This window comes from Arvicola amphibius, chromosome 4 (genome assembly GCF_903992535.2).
Source record: "Arvicola amphibius chromosome 4, mArvAmp1.2, whole genome shotgun sequence".
In the NCBI taxonomy this organism is placed as follows: Eukaryota; Metazoa; Chordata; class Mammalia; order Rodentia; family Cricetidae; genus Arvicola; species Arvicola amphibius.
In genome coordinates, this window is record NC_052050.1 from 147,970,090 (window position 1) to 147,990,806 (window position 20,717).

General features: G+C 37.2%; 1 protein-coding gene across 4 annotated transcripts in view; it reads right to left on the minus strand.

Annotated features, from left to right (window-relative positions):
* Nucleotides 1-20,717, minus strand: part of Kat6a (lysine acetyltransferase 6A) — an 87,076-nt gene that overhangs the window by 56,645 nt on the left and 9,714 nt on the right. The window lies entirely within an intron of this gene.

The window sequence follows — 20,717 nt, forward strand, 5'->3', positions numbered from 1 at the left end:
CCCTGTTTGTAGGTCATATACTGCAACTGAAAGAATAGTGCAGACACACTGTGTGATAGCATAGCGTGGACCATATTAAGGAACAACTCAAGGTGACCCACTGAACCTATTCAAGATACGGTTGTCCCAAACTACTGCAAACACAAAGGACTGGTACCTGGAGCGCGGGGGAAATCTAATGTTATTTTCTAAAGAACTACAAAGCTTATATTAGGGAAAGCAGTTTTAAATTGTTTTCTTAGAAACTAAGTTTTGAATGATTTTTATTAAACTTTGGCTATATTTCTAATATATACAGCTATGTTATATATTTACAGTTTTTCTTTTTTTTCCAGTTTATTTATTTTTTATTAAAAATTGCCATCTCCTCCCCTCTTCCTCCCCCTTCCCTCCCCTCCCCTCCACCCATACCCCCATTCCCTCCCTCTCCAGGCCAAAGAGCCATCAGGGTTCTCTACACTATGTTGAGTCCAAGGTCCTCCCAACTCCCTCCAGGTCCAGGAAGGTGAGCAACCAAACTGACAAGGCTCACACAGAGCCCGTCCATGTCGTAGAGACCAAGCCCATCGCCATTGTCCTTTGCAAGATACAAGAAAAAAACCTAGTTTCTAAATGTACCTTTCGATATTACCAACGATTCTGACTTGCAGTACTTTCTGGAGCTAATCATAAGTTTAAATAATTCTTTATGATAAAATATATAGGAGGAACAATAAGAAAATATTTACAAGGCCACGAAAGCGTCACACCACCTCTGCCAGGTGGACCAGGTCAAGCGACTCATCTTCATCATAGCTTTGTGGCACTAATGTTGTAACGCTTTCCCTGTCTTCAAGAACTCAGTATCAGTACTGGTCAAGTAATAGCCACAAAACCCAACACGAAAAATTACTAAATAAAAAGAATTTATGAGGTATAAGTGGACTCTGCTAGACTACAGATAATTGTAATATTTACCTCACCCCTTCTCAAGAATCAATTTCATTACTGTTAAGATTACAGTCTAACCTACTAAGCTTAATTAAATTATTGCTACCATTAAAAAAAAAGAACTACAAAACTTCAAATATGTATTATTATGTATGTAAGTGTTTTGCCTCTGTGTATTCAAGTGTACCACACGTGTGCTTCTCCAACTTGAGTTACAGAAGGTTATGAGCTGCCATGATAGTACTGAAAACAAAACCCAAGTCCTCTGCAAGAGCTGCAAATGTTCTTAACCACTGAGTCATCTCTAGCTCCATCAATTATAAAGCTTTCTAAAGACTAAGAGTTTAGCCATGTCATTAAGCTTCAGGAAAGAATAACAAGTTGGGGTTTTGTTTTCTTTAAAAAGGAAAACAAAACAAAATAAACCCAACAACCTTTGGTTTTGCTTTTTCTTTAAAATCACTGGCGGTCTAATATTCTGGACACTCAACTTTATTAGCAATTTTGAAAATAAGAATCACAATTGTCTTCCTTAATGCAGTAACAGAGAACAAATGAAGCAGTTTCAGCTCTGCATAAGGCTATGCCTGATGCGAACCAGCAGTTACAGTTCTGTACTTCTGGACTGGGGTGTGACTCCATGGTAGAGGACTTACACTCACTACTTCCAGAAATACAACAGAAATCAAAGCACTTCTATATATAAACAGAATTACATAGTAGCCTTTGGCCCCCTTCCCACAGCACAGCACATCTGACATTTACTCATGGTAATTTCTGTATATCACAGTTTGTTCCTTTTTGCTGTTAGTAACATTCTCTATAAGAACAGACAACAGTTCATTTATCTATAGTCTAGATGAGAAGCATCAATAAATAAAAGTTATTTTCAAATTTTGGTTCTTATGAATTCAACCACAGTAAATATTTGCACTTTAAACAACAGTAGTTTTCTAAGCTGTCTTCAAAATTCTTTGAGAAAATAGCTTTCTTCCAAAAAAAATTTTTCAAAACAATTTGAGGTAATTATCAGTACCTTATCTTTCCCACACACACGAGCATACTGTATGTCAACATAATATCAAATTAAGATTCTTCTTTCAGACTTAAATATGATCTTCCTTCTTCATGTACAACACAAAGCCTTAAGGGGTTAACAAGTTAAAACCTGATGACAGTGGCTTTCAAAAGTAAAGCCAGGGTGATGTAAAGATGGAGTTCATAGTGATGTAATGCTTAATAAGGAAAGCCTGACAAATGAGGCTATACACCTACAGAGATCAGGGAAGGAAGCTGAAGCAGCCAACTTGCTTTCACACTGCCAATATTTTGGCAGATGTTAAATGTCTTCTGCTGTTTTTCTAACCAGAAGTTTATCTATGTAAAGTCACCAGATCTAAAAGTTGAAAGGAAGGGCAAGAATAAAAAAGCTATCTTCCAGGAACCCCTCTGTGCACATTAGTATGGCACAAAGATGTCTCCAAAGATAACGTGCTGCACAGACTCTAATTCTGCAAGTCTATGTGTACACAGATGCATGGCTCCATAGACGGCACAACTGCAGAAAAGGGAACTGTCATGGGGGGGGGGGGTAACAACCCATAATTAAAGTCTTGGCTCTCAAATAAAGAGTCCCTACTAAAACTGTTCTCAGTCTTTGGGAGAAAGAGGTGAGGGTTCTAACCTGATAGAGAAATAATTTCTGCAAAAAAAATTTGACCTGATCTGCCATTCCATCTAAAGCACGTGCCACAGAAATAAATCAGTAATGTTTCTGAGGAGAAGAGCATCCTATCAAATAGCAATTATAAAAATACCTAATTTACACCCACCATTTTCAATTTTTCATTGGGGAACCAACACTGAATTTTAATAAATAGTCCAGATATTTAGTAACACAGTCTTGTCTCTACCTAGGAAAGACTGCTGTTCTAGCACTCTGCTGTGCATCTGTAGCCTATGTACAAACGTGTGTGTGCATAATAGTTATATTGAAAGCAAAACCATAATCTAGGCTATAAAATTAAGAGCTCTGATTTGGAGCTCACTGAATTTTATTAGTTTTATAAATGAACACTCTACCACCATATGCCTTAGCTATCCCCAAATAAAATACATGAAAAAGTCACACTAGCAATATTTAAGAAACCAGTTTATTTTATTTTATTTTATTTTATTGAGAAAGGGTCTCATGCATCTCAGTCTGGCCCCAAAGTCACTGTGTAGCCAAGGGTGCCCTTGGACTTCTGATTCTCTGCCTTTCACCTCCTCGGTACTGAAATTATAGGAATGTACCATCATACTCAGTTTACATGGTAGCAAACCCAAGTTTTGGGCCTTCTCGGAAAGCCCTCTACCAACTCAATTATTACCTGACCCCTTTTTTGAGCTAGTCAATTTAGTCTAGTATAAAACCCCCAAACACTTTAAGATCATATTGCTGTCATTTCTAAAACTACTACAACATCTGGGGCAGGAGAGATGGCTCAACACTTAAGGACTGTGTACTGCTTTCCCAGAGGACAATTTGGTACCCAGGGGCAGCTCACAAGTACCTATAACTCCAGCTCCAAGGGATCTAATATCCTCTCTGGCTTCATGGGCACTGCACTCACATACACTAACCCATACTCAGGCGCACACATATACACATACATACATACATACATACATATACATAATTAATAAATCATTTTTAATGGATGTGAGTGTTTTACCTGCATATATGTGCACCTCTTGCACATCGACTGTGTGTAGATAATGGTACAAGATGACACTGAATTTCCTGGAACTGAAGTTATGGATAACTGAGAGTTGTAATGTGGGTGCTAGGAATCAAACCCAGGTCTTCTGAAAGAGCAGCCAGTACTGTTAACTGTTGAGCCCTTTCTCCAGATTCCAAAATAAGTAATTTGTAAAAATAATACATAAATACCCCCAAGAATAGACCATGAAAAACAAACAAGGGATAGTGTTGAGATAAGGATTTATTTATAAATAACTTTTATTTTAAACAGCATAGTTCTTATGTTCATAGTAGTCTCAACCCAGATTAATTTAGGTCCTCTTTCATATCAATAAATCAATAGCTAAAGGTGGTGGATACCCTGACAGAAAATAAGTACTCTAATCCTAATTCTCCAACTACAGAGATGTCAGGGCCGTTCATCTGCAAAATGGTGTATTTGGTATGATTATTCTTCAGGTCTCTGAGTATTCTTGAATATACACCAGGGTTCCCTACTCCCAAGTCGTCCATAAATCTAGTCAAAGGTAGCCATAATGGGTAATTACAAAGAGCAATCACAACGAATTGGCAATAGTGAAAGCCAGTGGCCAGTCTAGAGTGGGTACTTTCCAAGCATGTGGACTGAGTTCAGGCTCTAAACTCTTTCAATCCATAGCATCTAGAGATGGAGAAGTAAAGTTGAGTTAGCTTGAAACAATAAAAATTTTCCCAAATCAAATAGGTTCATTACAATTTCAATTGTTAACATCATAATGCCAATCAATTTAAATTCCATGAAGTCAATCTCTCATTATCTTGTTTCATGACAAGGAACAATATATTTAGAATTAATTCTTTACATAGAATATGCATTTGTAAATTCTATTCTGCATAGACCCAAATACTTCAGCCTAATATGATGAATAAAAGATAAGGTGAGAGTATAAACACACAAACTTGCTGCACAGACACTAAATTACAACGATCTCATTAGGATAATCTGAAACCAACACTTTTAATTCCAAAAATCCTGAAACCTAGGGCTAGAAGTGTGACTCAATGTTAAGGTGCTTGCCATCAAGTGTTAAGAGTGGAGTATGGATTTCTATGACCCATGTAAACACAGGGTGGGCATGGAGGCTGGCTAGTAATCATAGCAAAAACAGAATCCTTAAAGCAAGCTGGCTAGCCTGACTAGCATATTAGCAAGCTCTGGATTTGACTGCAACAAGCTGCCTCAATGGACAGGGTAGAGAGTGATTTAAGAAGATTCCTGATGTCAAATTCCAGCTTCCACAGGAACACACATACATACATACATGAACACACACTACATACATAAGAGAAATGCTCCACCTGCTAACAGCCTCTATCACTGTCTAGACTGATCTAAGAACTTGTAGAGGAAAGAAAATGATCTGTGTCTGAGCTATCTAAGAGAGTAGTCACTAGCCAAGTGTGGGTTGGTGGTACTGTCATTAAGTTGTTTTTAATTAATTTAAAATTAAGTGTAATTGGGTGGTGGTATCACACACCTTTAATCCCAGTACTCAGAAGGCACAGGCAGGCAAATCTCTGAGTTTGAGGACAGTTTGATCTACAGAGTGAGTTCCAGGACAGTCAGGGCCACACAGAGAAACCTTGTCTTGAGTGGATGGATCGGTGAGTAGGGAGGTGGGGGATGGATAGATAAGATAGCTAAGACAGGTAGACAGGTAGGCAGGTAGACAGGTAGGCAGGTAGGCAGAAAAATAAAATTAAGTGGCTAATTGCAATTATATTGGCACAACTCTACACCAATGAAATATCTTAACACTGCAATTTTGAATGTGAATAAAGAAATATAAAAAATGAATACATGGTGTCTATAAAGTTTTAGCTTGCAAGTGGCTTTGAACAGAAACTATAGTATACAAAACTTCTGAATGCACAGCACCCTGTGCAAGGTCAGCTTTTAAACCAAGTGTCTCAGATCACATCTCATCATTCATTTTTAAAATAGTTTTTTTTATTTTATGTGTATAAATGTTTTGCCTATATGTATGGATATGCAACTCATGCATTCCTGGTACCTGAGAAGGTCAGAAAAAGGCATTTGATCCCCTGTAACTAGAGTCATGGATGGTTGTGAGCTGTCATCTGGGTCCTGGGAAACAAACCCTAGTTCTCTGCAAAAAAGCAAGTGCTGTTAGCTACTGAGTTAACTCCAGCGTCTCTAATATAAAGCTGCCTGGTTTAGTTATCAATTACTAAAGATACATCAATGAAAGCACTGTAAATATTTACCCACAAAACTGAAAAGAAAACAAGGTTAAGAGTAGTAAGATCTATTTGATTTAAATGAAATAAAGAACTAAGATATAGGAATTGAGATATAGTTTATGTAAGAATAAAATTATCAGTATCATTTTTAGCGCTGATATTTTAGAACACTTCAGGGTAGCTGTACTACGGATGGAAAGCGCTTTCCAATAGCGTCTCGTGAAGGAAGTAACTTATGAGCAAAGAGAAAAGCCTAAGAGGACTAAAACATGTGGACCTGTGTGTTTTTAATATCCTACTTGGGGTTTTCTGTTTTGCTACAAACATTAGCATCCTTTGTCAAATCAAAAGATTTGGATTAACTACATTCCATAATCAGCTAAATTAAAATTCCATGTATGCAGTGTCTCAATACAGAAAAACACTTATTTGTCTAACAGCAGCAACAAAAACAATTCTGAGTGACAACCTTATCTTTAAAGATAAGTTATTATCTCAATTACATTAGTCTTACAACTTCCAAACTGAAACCTAAAAATAGAGGACAAAGTTCTACAATGTGACTTGCTTATGATTTTCAATTTCCAAAAATTCTGAAGTCTATTAAGTAAAAATAAACTTAAAAATTCAAGTTTGCTTTTCAAGAGACTTAAACACAAATCTTAAAACACTATCTTTCCAAAAAAAAAAAAAAAAAAAAAAAAAAAAAAAACAAAACTCAAGACACTATCTTTCCAATCTTTATGAAAGATAACTGGAAGGAGTATGCAAGCTTATCTGGGAATATCCTTCAACACCAATCCAAAAACTTAATAAACAGAAGATCATTTAGTCTAAGTACTCGCGGAGTGAGCTATCAAAATACTAGTTTTCTATGAGGGGGGAAAAAAAGGATGACGTATGTACCCAAGAATACAATTAGTTACTAATTCTGGCACACATTCAGAAATCTTGACTTATCCTGAAAGCTTTAAGGAAGTCCAAGACTTTTCTGCCTGGCTTCCTCTGACACAAGTCTTTTACCAGTTCCAAACTCTTCTCGGTATGTACAACTCCTCCAGAGAACCAGAGTGTGAGTAGACTTACATCTGCTGACCTGGTGCTTCCTTTCATCTTGGGGGGGTGGGGGGAGAGTAGTACTAGGTTTGCATGACAAAGTATGTAGCAAGCCTAAGCATTACTAACTTAATAGTCATTCTAGTCAGGCTTAAAAGCCATTTGTGCAGCACCACTATGGGTCCAACCATTATTGACACCAGATTCTCTTTGCCCTAAATTTCTGACAGTTGGTTAAGAAAGTAGCTATAAATAGAAAGATCAAACTGAGCATGTCCGAAAGCAACAATACAAACTAAACAAATACCTAAGAAAAAAAGTGAGCAGTGTGAAAAATCAATGCAATTATTAATGTTTCAAAATGGCTTGTTGGCACACATACATGTCACATCTCATCTATCTCACTAAAGAAGCAAAGGTGGAGCTGCAGCTATACTGTGGTTAAGAGCACTGGCTGCCCTTTCAGAGCACCTGAGCTGGATTGCCAGATACAACAACACCACTGTCTTTAACTTCAGTACCTGGCTTCTGCAGGAACTGCATGCATGTGGTATACAGATATACATGGAAGCAAAACACCCTTATACATACAAAATAATTTTAGAAAGAATAGAAATGGGCACTCTTCTACTTTGGAGTGGCAATTTAAAATTATTGGCTTAGGTCTATGCCTATGGATACATCTCTGAAATTATTTTTGCTCAAACAAAATATTACTATCATGATTTGTACTACTATTAATTACTATTATTTAAGGAAAAAACTACAAAAACTAGACAGCACCACACACAGCATCTTCATACAAGTTCACTTGGAACCTACTACAGTGGCTATTGAGTTTATGTTTATCTGACCAAACTCTACCCCATAAGGACACTTGTATCAATTATATAATATATAATATATATATATCAATTATATAACATATATGTAATTGACCCAAGCTGATAATATATTATCATATATATCTTTGGATTCATTCATTCAAAAACCTATCAGACATCTACAATATGCCCCATACTATTTGAAGAATACAGAGATAGGAGTAAACAAGATGCTGTCCTTAACTCATGCAACTTATACTACAGCAAGAAAAAGGCAACAATAAAGAGATGGGTAGAATGATTTTCGGTTGTGATAACTAGTTCTGTGAAGCAAAAAGAGTGCTTAGCAAGAGATGGAGGTGACAAACTGACACCTTGCAGAGACCTAGTGGGAGGCCACGAAAAGGCTGAAGCAATAAATAAACCCTGAGTACACAAGGACAGCAGAGAGACAGACTGTCTCTAAAACAATGAGCGTGCTGATGGTCCGGAGATGGAAGAAAATGGCTATTTCTTATAGTAAATCAGAGAGGAATCAAAGACTCCAGTTTTTGACTTTGATAATAGATCATTTACAGACAAAGAAAGCTATCAGGAGATAGTTTGATTTATTACATTTATTGGAGAGGGAAGCCTCACATGCCACAGAACATGTGCAGAGGTCAGATGACAACTTGCAGGAGTTGGTTCTCACCTCCCATCATGACGGTTCCAGGAACTAAAGTCAGATCATCAAGCTTGGTGGTGGTGTCTTACCACTGAGCCCTCTCAGCAGTCCATAATCACATTAATTTGATGTTAAAATAAACAGGTCAGAACAAGGACTCTAAAGATATGCAGGGGACTCAATGCTCAGTCAAAAACAGTTTCCTGACGGTTTCCTGAGCGATGTTTGCACAGAAAATCTGTTTTTCTCCATTCTAGGGTAACTAAGGCAGAAGGACACTTCCAATTCTGATCCCAATCTGTTGAAAATGTCTGATACAGAAGTCAATGCACCCAAAGAGAGGGAGGGCAATTAGAGAACAGGCAACACAATAGTCCCCTCCATCTTCCCAGGTTTCAGTTAACCACAATCTATTTTAGCCACAAAATACTGCATGGAATTTTTAGTATGTGTGCACCTAATTTTTGTGTGTATAAATAAGAAAAAAATTGTATATACAGGGTTCAACATTACCCCACATTTCAGGCATTCATTGGGTTTTTTTGGAAAATTAGAGGGAATTGAATTAGGTAAGTTCTAGCCCTACTACTTCTAAGGGTTGGTACTATACCAAAACACCCTTTTTACTCTAGGTTTTCTGTCACTGCAACCTCAGAACTAACCAGTACAGTTCATTAAATGCCAATTCATACTTCATTTCCCTTACTGAGCAAATCTATCAGGAGCCAGAAAAGAACATCTCATTTCAGAAACTAAGCACATGACAAATCATAATGAAATGTAGGCTTGCTGGACACAAGCCTGGAGCTCCCAGTTAAATTCCTGGAGTTCACATAAAGATGGAAGAAGAGAACCAACTCCCCAAAGGCCCTCTGACCTCCCTGACCTCCACAGGTGGTTGGCGGGTGAGTGCCTGTATGTACACACACACACACACACACACACACACAAAAGATATCATGATGAAATAGTTCTATATATGCTTAAGAACAGCTTTTTAAAAAGCCAATGCAGCCCTTATTCAAAATGCTTAAGACCAAGTTTCAGATTTCAGGGTTTACAGGACTTCAGAGTACATCTAAACATGAAGAAATAAGACCCAAGTCTAAAGGAAAAGTTCATTCACATGTCATGCATGAATCAACTGTTTCAAGAGGTCAGAAGTCTGAAATCAGCATTACTGGACTGAAACCAAGGTGCTAGTTGGAACACAATCATTCTACAGACCTTTTTGGTTTTCTCATGGCTCCTGGCATTCCTCAGTCAAATCACGCTGAATCTTTGTATCAGTGTGGATAGGTATTTGTGTGTGCATGTGTGGGGGTGGAGTGTATGTATGAAGAGAGAGACAGAGACAGGCATACACACAGAAAGATCCTGCCAGTTTTCTAAGAATTCTGGTAATGACGTTTGAAGCCTACTTAGACAATCCAGGACCTGTCTACCATGTTTAGAGCAGCCTCGTTTGCAGCTACCAAACACTGAATCTACCCTCTAACGGGACAGTAGCCATACATCCTTGTAATGGATACTATTGTTCAACAACAACAACAACAACAAAAATCTATTGATACACAATAGCACAAATAGTAAATAGATGTTACATAAATGAAACAATACTCAAAAGGTCATATATGATTTTATTTCTACCACAGAAAGAACCACTCAAGTGGTCTACCATAGTTGGGGTAGAAGAGGTTTAACTGCCAAAGAATAGCATGAAGTTAGTTTCTGGAACAGACAGTACTTTTCTGTATTTTGACTATGGTGGCAGTGACCCAATCCTCTGCATAGATTTTTTTTAAAAAGTGTGATATTATACATAAATGTATTAATGATTGAGCAAACAAACAAATATAAAACAGAAGAGGCTGTCTTTTCCAGTCCCCACCAAAATTCATGTACATATGTAAAGCTCCTTCTTTATTCAATCAACATTTAAAAATTAGATGTATGTATCTTTACTTTAATCATCATCAAACTTATTAGCCCTTTTGTGGCTTTAAATCAAAATTGTCCATAGTATTTATTTAATAACCCTATTTTATCTCAACAGAGGGAGATGAGAGGAAAGATTTTTAAATAGTATGATGATTATTCTCAAACTTTTTTTTCATTTTCTGTTTTCTTTTCTTTTTTTTTTCTTTTGAGTTCGGTTATACAGTCCTAGAAATTGCTATGTAGACCATGCTGACCTCAAACTCACAGTCTTCCTTCCCTGCTTCAGCAATCCTTCCTGAATGCTAGGATTACACATATGTGCCATCATCCCTAGTCCAACCTCCTAATACACTTGTCTTCTGCCATAGAATAAGTAAATTTTGAATTAGCACCTTGACATGCATAATGACATTCTGAGCAACAGGAACTAAATATAAATTTAAAAATCAAAATTGCCTGAAATACTATAAAGTCACTCCTTTCTCTCCCTTTTTGATTCTTTTCCTTCATATCACTCAAACTCAGTGACTAAGAAAGCACAAAACAAAATGACCAAAAACATATTTTGCTTTTTTTCAGAAATGTAATTGTTAATCTTAAGCCCAATTTTGTCCAAAAGTCTGTCTGTAAATCAGTTGTTCACAACTTATAATAAAATATCCTACTGTAAAATGTTCTACATATCCCCAAAAGTAATAAGCTAAAATGTGAAGTCAATTCAAAACTATAAATAAAACAAGGGGCTCGGCTGGTTGAGGGCTTATACTACAAGTGTGAGGACCAAAGTTCAATGCCCAGAATCCACTTTAAGAACGTCAAGCATGGTATAAGTACATTTGCAATCTCAGTGTTATAGAAGCAAAGACAGGCAAATGCCTAGGGTTAGGGACCAGCTAGTCTTGGTTTCAAGCCAGTGAAAACACAAAAAAGGGGGGGAGGGGATGGCCCTTGAGGCTCGACACCAGAACGTACTTATCCTCTGCCTACCACACACACCCATACATTCTTGTGCACCTACACACATAGACACACATGCATAAAATAAATAATCAAACCAATCAATCAAGACCCAGAATCCACACAGAAAAGTCCTTGAGAAATGCATGTACTGGAACTGGAGAGTTGACTCAACAGTTTAAAGCATTTGCTGCTTTTGCAAAAGACTAGGTTCAATTCTCATTAATCCACATGGTGGCTTACAACCACCTATGACTCTGGTTCCAGAGTATCCAATATCACCTTCCAACTTCCAAGGGCACCAGGTACACCCAAAGAACACATAAATACATACAGGCAAAAATACTCAAACATATAAGATTAAATAGTAAATACACATGGTGTGGTACAATTCTATATTCTGTCAATTATATTTTAAATAAACACTGACTGGCTGGTAGCCAGGCAGGAAGTATAGGCGGGAAAACCAGACAGGAAGTAGAGGTGGTGCAATGAGAACAGGAGTATTCTGGAAAGAAGAAAGCTCTTTCCACAGTCCTGCCCAGACCACCGAAGGATGTGACCTTCCCCGCTGAAAGAGGTACTGAGCCATGTGGCTAACATACATAAGAATAATGGGTTAATATAAGCTACATGAACTAATGAGAAGCCTGAGCTAATAGGCCAATCCGTTTATAATCTTATATAAACCTTCTGTATGATTCTTTGGGACATAACGACTGTGGGAACCATGCAAGACAGAAACCCCAACAAGCAGCCGCTCCTGTTAAATACACATTTAAAAAAATAAGTTAGCATAGTTTTCTAGGTCTTAACATAACCTATAACATAAGTGAATAGATAATATACTCAATTATGAAGATCACTGTAACATAGTGTCCATCTACTATGGAAGCACTAAGAAGTGTGTCTAAGACAGGGCTTGGCAGAGTTTCTCCCTGGGAGTATTAGAAAGAACTTTACATTTTGCAAATCACAAGACTTGTATCACCCAGAGCATTAAAAATGCACATACATACAAAAATAAAAATACCTCACTAAGATGCTAAGTGAATGAGGATAAAGGAAGTGAAGCAGTCCCTTAATATCCACAAGAAATTGTTTCCAGTCCCCACCTCTAAAGATACCAAAATCTAAGAGAGGCTCAAAAGTCTCATATACTATGACACAGCATTCACATAACCTATGTACATCCTCCCAAATACATTTTAAATCATCTCTAAATTACCTGTAGTACCTGATGCAATACAAACGCTATGTAAATAGCTATACTGTATTGTTTAAAGGAAAGACAAGAAGAAAGTCTACACAGTTAGTGCAGTTCTTATTTTTATCTGCAGCTGACTGAATCTGCACACATAAAACCTGTAATACAGAAATGACAACTGACTATAGTGGATGTTTACATTTGTATTGGGGTGGGAGATCCAAAAGAGCGAGGAAGAAGTTAATAGAGTGTGGCACCTGCTTGTAACTACAGTATACCAAAAGGCTAAGGTACTGGACTTAAGTATTAAGTACTACAAGTGGAGGATAAAATACTTCAGAGAGCACACTGAGATAAAAAAAAAAAATAGGAGTCAGCAAGATAATGGAAGCTCTCTTAGGACAAAGGTCTTTTCTGAAGGCTCAATTCCCTGCACTCACAATAGTCCTATGTATGGTTTTTGTCACAACTTACTGAATGAAAAGAACCTATTTTGAGAGATAATTATGTAACCCAAAAAAGAAAAGATGAAGGCCTAACCAAGGAAATGAGAAGAGATAGAGGAGTCTTGACTAACCTGATAGAGTAATGACTTGGTGTTTTGCTCATGGGTACTCAATGTCACCTTCCCCTTCACTAATGCAGCAGAGTCTGCTGGGGCTCAGGATATACCACCCAAAAATATGACTGTAGGAGGCCAGAATGTGCCACCCCAAAATAGACTTCTTTGGCCTATTTTGAGTTTGTTATTTTGAGAAACTGCAGGCACTGAAGTGGCTCTGAAAAGCCGCCCTTTTATGAAAAGGCATTTACATCTGACAGAAATCTACCTAGTAAAGTATAAGTAGCAAGAAGGATTCCTTGAGATGACCCCTGTGGAGATTCACCTGCACAGGAGGACTGCCCAAGCTTCCCCAGTAGCTTGGTCACCCTTTCTTCACCATCTACTAATGACTCTGGTCCCTCCTTTCTGCAGTTCAGGATAATTTTGTTTTGTTTTGCATGTGTGTTATATGTATGTTTGTGTTCATGTAGATATGGGTATGAATGTGCATGTATGTTGTCTGTATGTATGTATATGTTCATGTAGATATGGGTGTGTATGTGTATATGGATACCAGAAGCCACTATTGGGTGTCTTCCACAGTTGCTTTCTACATTTTCATGCATTTATTTATTTTTGAGACAGTCTTTCACTGAACCTATATTTAGCAAGGCAGGCTAGCCAATGAGCTCCACCCCCAAAACTGGAATTTACAAAATGTTACAAAATGGAGTATGTTTTTTTAAAACATGGTGCTTGGAGTCTGCAGTCAGGTCCCATTCTTGTGCAGCAAGCAATTTATCCCACCAACTTAATTTATATCATTTGGAATTTAAACCTGGCAATGACAATGTGAAAAACATTTTCTGAACATCTTAACAGAGTTGTAGACAAGGATTAACAGCAGCTGCAATTTCATAAAAGGTATAACAGACATGTAACAAATGCAAAAAGAACACTCAAGATTTTTTTTAATGCTTGTCATTTTCATGGGCTTTGTAAGTCTTTCTAGAGGTAGTGTCATGTGGCTGGAAAGTACTGAGTTGAGTATAAATAAGAGAAAGGAAAAGTCTTTATAATCTGAAACACTTATGGAAAATGACAGCACCACTTCTATGGGAAAAGATGTCACTTCTCTTTTCCTTCTCTAGGTTTGTTCTACTTGGCTGATGGCAGCAGACACAATCTATTTGTATCAGTCTTCTTTGAAAGTTAAGAACTGAGAATCCATTGTGGCACACAGCTCTAATCCCAACACCTGGGATACAGATCAAGAGTTGAGGTCGCCTTAGCTACACAATTAAGAGGTTAAACCTTGTCTCAAACAAAACAAACATAGAAATTTTAAAACTGTATTTTAATCTACAACAAATGACAAAGTCAATGAATTATGTAGTATGCAAAGAGAATAAAAGAAAGTTTCTACTGAAAAATTACATATAAAAAGTTCCCAACACCCCAAAGCACAGATTGAACAACAAATTTATAGCAGGCTCTTGCCTAGCAAATTAGCCCATATACTGTCATTTATTTGTTTCCATGTAATACCTGACTCAATGGTGACCAGAAACCAACCATATAAAACATTTCTTTTGCTTGGCAATAAAATGGATTTATTATTTAATTTGTCTTTACTTATCTGTGCTAAATGTCCTAACACTTAAGATTTTTCTCTATTTTTATTACATTGATTTAAGCTATACCATATATTTTGACATATATACATACAAAAATGATTGATTTTATATATAACCATGTGTTATGTATGTAAGAATATAAAACGACAGAAGCAAATTTATACACCCACCATTTCCTGACTTCCTTTCTATCTGCTGTAGCACAAGCACCTTAAATGTACACCTTCTCAAGAAAACACACAGGTGTTAATAGATGTCACTATTAGCTGCAGTCCTCCTAATTATGTCAGATCCTCAGACCTGTGTATTCTACTAACTGTGATTTTCATCTTTGGCATACATTTCATTTCCACAGCACTGCAGCACAAACACTGTACTATCTCTATCTGGGTATTTAATTCCTTCCGTTGCTGTTTTTCAGATCATCCATGAGCATGCACACACACACACGCACACATACACACATATTTTATTTACTGCCTGGCCTTGTTACTTAATATAATATACTACAACCTTATACATATTGTGGCCATGGCATGGTTTAAGGTAGAATAATGAAAGCAAGTGTATTTCAGTTTATCCACTGACCCATCGATAGACACATACATTATTTCCCTATGTTGGCTATCAAGTGTTATGCTTTAATGAAGATATACACCAATATCTTTAGAAGCTAGTATCTTCATTTATTTTGGTCATATTCCCAGAAAAAAAGATTATTGAGTCATGTGACAATTATACTTTTAATTTTTGGAGGTGCCTCTATATTGTTTTCCATAATAGCTATCCTATTTTACATTTCTACCAACAATACACTAAAATTCTCTTTATCTTTAGCATTTGTTACCTCTTATCTTTAAAAAAATGAGTGTTCTTTGGCAGTTTTATCTGTGCATGTAATTAATCTGATACATAGCCCAATCCTCTCACCTTTGTACTGTCTCTCATACAATGCAAGGTAGAACCACAGGAAGCCCAAGATGACAGCAGAGAGTGAAAAGGGCGTGGAGCTACTAAAAAGACAGTTTGGTGGAAATGCCTGCTGCCTTTTATTTAAATGATACCTTTTTGTGTGTTCTAAATTAGAGAGGATTATTTAAAAACTTGGTCTATTCTTATCTAATGAGAACAAAATGTTCACATTTGCCTCACTGATGTGTTTCCCCCCCTGTTGAATCAGTTTTCCAATAAAACAAATCCTCCTCCCACACCGCTTGCTTTTGTAAAAATAAGTAACTGTATCCTAATTGGTTTGGAAGTTCCCTAAGCATGATCAAATAAAGCATAGGTCCCTATAGAAAAGCTCCCTTAAAAATTCAAAGCATGGGTCAAGTGATCTTCCAGAGGACTCAGGCTCTGTTCCCAGCACAGACATGGTAAAGTGGAAGTAGGACACAGAGCAGCTCAAGAGGTAGGGTCACAAGTCATATATGTTATGGCACGGAAAGTGTTTAAGCAGAGGAGTCAATTTAATTTTAAAATGTGATAATACTAGCAAACAGAGCACCTTTTTACTATTCCTAGGATTTTACATGCTCTGTACTGTCAAGAACAGTAACTATTTGTGTGGCTATTTCAACTGAATTGCAGATAAATAAAATTAATTCAGTTCCTCAAGCAGCCATGTTTTAAGAACTCATTAGCTAACTCTGGACAGCGCCACAGTACTTCATCACCACACAGTTACACAACACTGACATGTGCTAACACAAATCCTTATAGCTTCCTTATGAAATAAACACCCTGTTAATCTCCATTTTATAGAAAAATATGTGGTACAAAACATCCAGCAAGTAATACCAGTGTGGAATGCTAACCCAAATGGTCTGGAATTTAAGCCTATGTTCTTAATCTCTTCAGATGAAGTCATTCTGGGCAACTGTGTTGACTGGAAAAAGAGGATGATACTAAAGGCAAGAAAACCAATGAGGAAATTAAGGTCAGGCATAAGAAAATTGCTGAAGAACAGTAGGCTAGAACGGAGATGAGGTTAATTAATAGAGCTATTCAAAGGTATGAGAAGAGTGGGAACAGCTTCAAATGAGGTGTGAAAAATAAAATGGAAGTTCCCATTTTAAGAGTTAGTCAACAGAAATGGCTCTTACTGCAGTAACAAATTAGGAGAGCACATTAAAATTAACAAATCCTATCGGGATTATTGCCTGTGAGAAAAAACACAGATAAAAGCTACCCAGTGAGTTATACAAGTCCAGAATCCAGAAGAGAGGTCTGGAATTAAGATAGGAAATTCATCATCAGTGCAGAGAGAGGTTCAGAGAGAGCTCAGGAAAGTGGAAATGACAGACCATAAGGATAATAACAAGTAAGATACATGCACAAAATAAAATGCCAGGAAAATTTCTTTAGTCATTACCAGAACAACAGGAGGAGGGAAGAAAAATGCTTAGGAAAGAATTATCCCAGAGATAGAGGGACAAAAGAACAGTCAATAAGTACAAGAAGCTGCTTGGCGGTCAAGTAAAATAAACCTGAAACTGCAAACAAGAACAATTTAAAGCCAGGTGTGGCACCACTCACCTGTAAACCCAGTACTCAAGAGACAGAATCAAGACCAAAGCTAGCCTAGACTACATAACAAGACCCCATGTCTAAAACAGGAAGAAGAAAAGAAGAAGAATGTATACGAATATTGTAGGGGTAAAAGCCAGACTGCAGCAGATCTGAAATAAACATGTAGATTTTTTTAGAAGACGCTTAGGGATGAAAGTAACAAGGCAGGGGGCTGGAGAAGTAAATGGCTTAGCAGTTAAGAGCACTGGCATTCTTCCAGATCACCAGAGATTGATTCCAAGCACCATCATGGTGACTCATAATGGTCTGTAACTCTGGTTCCAAGGGAATGAGCTTACATGGATAGACAGATTCAATTCTATCTGTAAAAGAGAATACGGGGGTATGTGTTAGGATGAAAAAGCCGAGTCTGAAATAAATACTGAATTACTGTAATTCAAACTGATTACATAGAGACAAATCCTGGGCCACAAATCAGTGAGTAGAACCCTACCACATGGTTGGATGAATCAATCAGTCCTGTAGAAGAGCAGATCAGGAAAGGAAAATGTTTGCCTTAACTTTTTTAGGATAAGGATGCAAGATTACAGGGACTAAGAGAGGACGATTCATAAACCTGAAATTAGGAGAACAGCATTTAAAGGCCAGGAGATGGCTCAACGAGTGCTTGCAGCCAAGCATGACAACCTGGGACCTACGTAGCACAAGCAAAGAACAGAACTACTCCTACAACTTGAACTTGGCCTTACTGCTCGCTCACTCACACACACACAAAATGCAGTACCCTCTAATCAGAATCATGAAGGTGACTTAAACAGCAAGTATAGTAGAAATAAGAAGAAAGGGAACAATTAGGAAAACGGTAGTCAGAAATAAAGAATTTGGGTTTCCAGAAGTACATAGTCCTGTGTCCAAACATTTTCAGGGAGTGTAGTTATCTCACTTATCTAAATTTCAGTTGCTAAATTAAACTTACTTCTTTTATCCCCTGCAACCCTTAAGCAGTTCCTACTCCAGAGATACTGGCTCTAAGCATTAACTTGGTACTTGGTACTTCTCTTCCACTGCATCTAAGATACACACCAGACACTCCCACCAAAACCTGGGCTCTGCCACCTCTGCTGGTGTCTAATTTGTTTTCCTGATTATTTTTTAAAGTTTCTCAGGTTTTTCTAAAGACAATTAATATCAAGACCTACTGCTTTGGAAAAAACAGGGATTTCAATGGGCGTGGTGGTACAAGTCTTTGACCCCAGTACTTGGGAGGTAGAGGTAGGTTCAAGGCCAGCCTGGCAGCCTGGTCTACAGAGTAAGTTCCAGAAGTCAGGGCTACATTGAGAGACTTGTCTCAAAACTACCAAAAAACAAAACGAAACCAACCCCCCCACACACAAAAAAAGATTCTCATCTAGGTAATTCTAGCTCTCAAGAGGCTGAGCCTTGAGGATTATCGAAAGTTCAAAGCCATCCTGAGCCACAATGAGATCTTGTCTCAAGAAAATAAAAGAAAAAAAAAAAGAATAAACAAGAAAACGTTGAAAGATAATGTAAACACTATTAATCAGATATTTAAAGGGTCCCTAAATAATAGACTTGGAAATACTAATATACAGCACCATACTCAAAGCAGCAATATATTATATTCTGAGTTCTGTTTATTATAAATTATAGAAAACTTTGGAGTTATATGCTTCACTGTAGTCAAGACTAAGAAAATACAGAATCTATACCAAATTAAAAGAATTGCAAACGAACAGCTCTCTAGGTCAATGTCCCCCATCTAGGTCCAATAATATCCTATTTATACAGAATCTACTCACTATGCATAACAAAGAAAGGCACAGGCATGAGTTGTCTTCTTTTACAGAGAGTAAACTTTTACAAAAACATTTTTTTCCACTCACCAATTTGCTGTCTGCTGCTTTCCCTGTATGGTTTACTGGCAATATTACAAATTTCTCAAGCTTGTCATTTTTGTTTGTTTGTTTTTTGAGATAGGCTCTTGCTATGCAACCCAAGCTAGCCTGGGTCTCCACACATGTGCTGTGACACATGTGCCCCCACCCCAGACAGATAGACACACAAATATATAAATGAGTACATCTACAGAAAAAGCCAACCCCTAGATGTCTTTACAACTGATCTACCCCTGACTTGTTAAGTCACCACAAAAACAGTAAAATATATATAGAGAGAGAAAATGTATGATACAAAATTATACCACATATATAAATACCACATATTATTTTTAAAAATTGAAACTAATCCAGTTCCAATTTGGTAACATGACAAAAATTACTATTTTGGGCAGTTCTGGGGAATCAAACACAGGGCCTTGTATATACTAGTTAAGTGCTCTACCAATGAGTCAAATCCAGTCCTGCAAAATCTGTATCATCTATGTCACCAAACCCTCATCTTTTTTGCACTATTTTTTGCAATTACAAGGTTTTTTTGTTTTCTTTTTAAAAACAAACAATAGATCTACTAAATAGGACAAGTATTCATTGCATTCTTAATAAAGTATCACAATAGGCTAATTACTAATTACAAATTATTCTTACTATCATCACTATTATAACTAGATAAAACATTAAACAATTTTACTATATAAAGATGTTTCCAAAACACTAAAACGCTGTGACTCTTCATTCTCAGTAACTTTAAAACATATCCCATTTTATTTGTTTATTTGTTTGTTTGTTTGTTTATTAGCATAGCTGTTTTAGTCAGTATCTCTACCATAAAAACTTAAGCTGGGAGCTGGAGAGATGGCTCAGCAGTTTAGAGTACTTACTGTTCTTCTATAAGGTCTGGGTTCAATCCCTGGCAACCACACAGGGCTGCTCACAGTGAAATCTGACACCTCTAGTCCCTGTGAGCAACTGTCTACATATGTTCATGCGTCTCACACACACACACACACACACAAACAAAATCTTCAAAAAAAAAAATCAAAACCGCAGCCAAAGACCTAACTCTGAAAATTCAGAACACAAGTGGCAGTAAAATGAGATGATCTGGGCTGCCCTAGCAGTCACTGTATTGAGGAACAGGAAATTGTAGGAAGCAGGAGATCTATCACTTAATCTTTCTGATCCAGGTTACTTACTTAGGTGAGTAATACACTCAAGCTTAATTAAAACTCTCCCTTTTCCAACAAAATGTTTCAGTAAATTATGCTCAAAAGTATTCTACAGAAAAACATTTTAATAATTTGGACAATTATCACAAAAAAACTAGCCACACCAAGACTGGAAAGATGATGCAGTGGTCAAGAACGCAGGCTGCTCTTCCACAAGACTCCCAGAATCTATACTACAAACTAACAACCATCTGAAATCCCAGTTCCAGGAGATCTGACACCCTCTTCTGGCCTCTGGGGGAACTGCATTCACACAGCACACAAAAATACATGCAGGCAAAACACCC